This window comes from Myotis davidii, unplaced genomic scaffold (genome assembly GCF_000327345.1).
Source record: "Myotis davidii unplaced genomic scaffold, ASM32734v1 scaffold466, whole genome shotgun sequence".
NCBI classification, from domain to species: Eukaryota; Metazoa; Chordata; class Mammalia; order Chiroptera; family Vespertilionidae; genus Myotis; species Myotis davidii.
Window position 1 is genome coordinate 78,484 of NW_006296564.1, and position 4,653 is coordinate 83,136.

The 4,653-nt window shown below is 49.2% G+C and overlaps 1 pseudogene; it reads left to right on the forward strand.

Moving 5' to 3' along the window:
* The first annotated feature begins 3,387 nt into the window (after window positions 1–3,387).
* On the forward strand, window positions 3,388–4,265 carry LOC102770602 (annotated as a pseudogene).
* Window positions 4,266–4,653: the final 388 nt, after the last annotated feature.

Genomic DNA, 4,653 nt, shown 5'->3' on the forward strand with positions numbered 1-4,653 from the left:
ATGCTGTCTGTGTGCCCCCCCTAGTGGTCTTTGTGTGCAGTCTTGGTGTAGTTAAGCCTTGATTGTTGTCGGGGGTGATTTGACCTCCAGGCTAACTGGCGATGAGAGTCAGCTGTGTCTGCAGTGGGAGAGCTTTTGTGCTGGGTCTCTAGGGCGGTGCTAATCTACCGTTTGCCTGAGGCTATCGGCAAATGGCTCTGTGCAGGGCTGGGGCGGGGCGGGTCGCACGGGTGGGTGGAGGGAGCAGTTATGGCTGCTCTCAGTCCCGTTCCCAGAGGCTCTGCCTCTCAGAGTCCCAGCAACCGCTGCAAACCTCGGAGAGAAAGCTGCCCTCGCGTTCTGACCGATGCCAGACAGTCCTGTTTCTCCCGTTTGAGTCTGGGTCCCCAGAGACTCTCCCAGAACTGGAGCTCAGAATCTGAGACTCCCTCCCGATTGAAAACAACAACCGCACCCTCAGCTACCAGCCCACTCCAAGCGTACCTCTGCACCTTTGTATTTTCCACACTGTGCCTCCTCTGAGTCTCGTATGCTGTTCTCTTTCCTTCTAGTTGAAGAATTTCCCCTCATCCAGTCTTCCTGTGGTTCTGGGAGATGTCCGTTCTGTCTTTTATTTGTATTTTTGAAGTGGTTGTTTGAGGCCGCTAACTCCGGTGTTTATCTATGCCGCCATCTTGGTCCCCCCCCCCCCATTTCTTTTTGTCATAAAAAGGTTTTCATAGAAATTCAGTCATGAAAAAATTGTTCTTCGGTGCCCTCTTCATACCTTTTTATCCCAGCTTCTGTGCTTCTCCATTTTAGAATTAAGCCTTCTTTTCTCTGACATTTCACAGCATATTTCTTCTCTTCCACTTTGCTTTTCCAAAGTAGTAAAGGACCTCCAAATACTTATAAGAAGCTAATCCTATATAATAAAGAGGTAATATGCAAATTGGCCATCACACCCTTTCACAAGATGACTGCCCCCATGTGGTAACAAATGGCTGCCCCAATCTGGCCACAAGATGGCCAGCAGGGGAGGGCAGTTGGGGGCAATTGGGCCAGCAGGGGAGGGCAGTTGGGGGGGGCAGACCTGCAAGGGAGGGCAGTTGGGGGTGACCAGACCAGCACGGGAGGGCAGTTAGGGGCAACCAGGCCTGCAAGGAAGGGCAGTTGGGGGCAACCAGGCCGACAGGGGAGGACAGTTAGGGGCGACCAGGCTGGCAGGGGGGCAGTAAGGGGTGACCAGGCTGGCGGGGGTGGCGGTGGGCAGTTAGGGGCGATCAGGCAGGCAGGCAGGTGAGCAGTTAGGAGTCAGCAGTCCTGGATTGTAAGAGGGACATCTGACTGCCAGTTGAGGCCCCATCCCCAGGACCAGGCCTAAACAAGAAGTTGGACATCCCCCGAGGGGTCCTGGAATGGAGAGGGTGCAGGCTGGGCTAAAGGAGCCTCCCCCCCACCCTGCACAAATTTCATGCACCGGGCCTCTAGTGCAGCTATAAAAAGGGGTGGGGGAAAGGAAGTTGTAGGTTCTTAACAGAGATCTGCCTCTTACCCCTCACTCTCATCCAGGGATGCTAAATAAATCACCTCCTTGAACCCCAGTTCTTTCACCTGTAAAGGCAGAATTACAAAATGTACTATACAGAATTGCCTTATAGAGTGACTGAGATGTCTTTGAAAGAGCTTTGAAAACTGCCAAGTGTTATCAATATTGTTGAGTGACATTAAAGAATACAAAACAAATTCCTCACAGAGATCCTGACATCAGGGCCCTATTTCTTTAGGGAGAATTGCCATTCATAAAGCAATTTAAAGAAAATGAATAAGCAGACAAAAAGTGCACCATTACATGATAAGGACATGAATGCTTCTCAATTACTTAAGCACATATACACAAGTAAAGTTTTCAAAAAGGATCTCTTTGTTTCACTCTCCTTTGTTACAGCAGTAGAATATAGCAAGGTTAGGCCCCAGTTGTGTGGATCCAGCACATTTATTGTGCCATTCCCTGCTCAGTATGCTTTATGTGTTGTGAAGATCATGACATTCCACATACAGATAAACAGTGAGGAAGGTATTAGTATTATTTTTATTTTAGAAACAGGGAAACTGAGGCACAGAGAAGCTAAGACATGCCCAAGGTCAGACAGGAAGTTAGTGCTTAGAGGCAAACAAAGAACCCCAAGAAACAGCCCTCACCAAAAGGACCTTGTAAAGTGGCCCAGAAAGCGAGTAAGGGAAGATTCAATAAAAATAAAAAAAAAAAAGGATGAGGCTCTTGATGTTAGTTCAGTAATCAGAGATCAAATGTTGGAGTAAAAAAGCTTAATCAACAAATGACAAGTGCTGGCGAGGATGAGGAGGAAAAGGAATCCTCATGCACAGCTGGTGGAAATGCAGACTGGTGCAGCCACTGTGGAGAACTGTATGGAGTTTCCTCAAAAAACTAAAAATGGAACTCCCATTTGACCCAGTGATCCAACTTCTAGGAATATATCCCAAGAAACTAGAAACACCAATCAGAAAGGATATATGCACCACTATGTTCATAGAAGCATCGATCAGACTGTCAAACCTCAGAGGAAAGGTAGGAGAGGGTGAGGGGAAGGGGAAAAGATCAACCAAAGGACTTGTATGCATGTATATAAGCATAACCAATGGATACAGACACTAGGGGGGTGAGGGCATGAGAAGGGGGGTGGGGGAACAAAAGGGGAGATAAGGACACATATGTAATAGCTTATTCAATAACAAAAATAAAAAATAAAAAATATAAAAAAGGGTTAATCAATGACCTCTATTTCTCCTTCAATTGTACATCTATACTAATATAAGGGTAATATGCTAATTAGACCGGGTGGACCTGCCATCTTCCAGACATCCGACTTCCTTCCGGACAAAGCCATGGTGGTGGGGGCCGAGTCAGAGGTAGTTAGGGGTGATTAGGCCAGCAGGGGAGGTCAGTTAGGGGTGAGATCAGGCTGGCACGGGAGGGCAGTTGGGGGCATTAGGCAGGCAGGCAGGTGAGAGGCTAGGAGCCAGTGGTCTTGGATTGAGAGTGGGATGCCCAACTGCTGGCAGTCGGACATCCCCCAAGGGGTCCTAGATTGGAGAGGGTGCAGGCCGAGCTGAGGGACACCCCTCTGTCCATGAATTTCAAGCATCAGGCCTCTAGTTTTAAATAAAAGGGAATTCACTAGTAGAGTTAAACATTTACAGAATATATTGACTTGGATAATTTAGGGCCTAAGGTTGGAAATCATAGAAAGATCTAAATTATCTTAGAAACTGAGTCTATGGACAGAGACGGCGAAAGGCTCTGTGGGCAACGCTGTCCAGCTGATCCTACAGGATCCAGGCGTGGGCTCAGACCCAGCCTCGGCTTCAATCCCGGCTGGAGAGGCAATGGCCAAGATATCGGTGCTGAACGTGGCAGTGCTAGAGAATCCGAGCCCTTTCCACAGCCCTTTCCTGTTTGAGATCAGCTTCGAGTGCAATGAGGCTCTGGCGGACGACCTAGAGTGGAAGGTAATTTATGTTGGCTCAGCTGAGAATGAGGAGTTTGATCAAATCCTAGACTCAGTGCTGGTCGGCCCTATCCCAGCAGGGAGACACATGTTCGTCTTTCAGGCCGATGCTCCCAACCCATCCCTCATCCCTGAGAGCGACGCCATTGGTGTGACCGTGGTCCTCATCACCTGCACCTATCATGGGCAGGAGTTCATCCGTGTGGGCTACTACGTCAACAATGAGTACCCCGACCCAGAGTTGCAGAAGAACCCACCCCCAAAGCCAGACTTCTCTCAGCTCCAATGGAACATCTTGGCCTCGAATCCCTGAGTGACCCATTTCCACATCACCTGGGACAACAACACGGACAGGCTGGAGGCCATAGAGAACCAGGACTCTGCCCTAAGCTGCAGCCTCTCCATCAACTGTACCCCTATCAAGGGCTTGGGGCTCCCTGGCTGCGTCCCTGGCCTCCTCCCAGAGAACTCCATGGACTGCATCTAACTGAGGTCTTAACTGGGGGACTCCAGGCCCTACCTGGGGCTAGCTAGGACTATGGCCAGTCTCCCAACACATCTGGAGGGGGCAGTTAGGCCTCTCAGAGAGTCCTCTGGGGGCCACCTGGAAGACTTTGGGACCATCAACTATATTCAGGCCTATCAAATTGATGCCTGAGGAAAGAATGGGCCTCAGGTCTCTCCCAACCTCAGCCTAGAAAGATTCTCTCACCTTTACTGCCCCCGCCTATAAAAAGCAGGTGCTTTAGTTCTTAATTCTCTCTAACTTGTGTCCTTTCTCTCTTCCACACATAAGCCATTGTGTCACCAGACTCCCATGTAAGTACCATTGACCCAGAGCTCTTCCCACAGACCCCCCTGGTTTTCCTTGAGGCTTTCTTGATCAGTGGTTCCAGCCCTGTTGGACCAAAGGCTCTGCCATTTCCCTTCCCAAACATTTGAGTAGATCCACCCAGCTTTCTGGAGTCAAGGAATCTGAGTTAGAAAGTAGAGTCGGACACAATTTCTGTCCTTTTCCCAGAACAATTTTTAGGTCTTTTCAATCCAGCAGCCACTGGAAAACTGTTCACAAGTGTGATCAGCTGGATGCTGAGGAATAATGGTTGATTCTCCTCTCAGTCACAACCATCTCCTTGTTACCTCC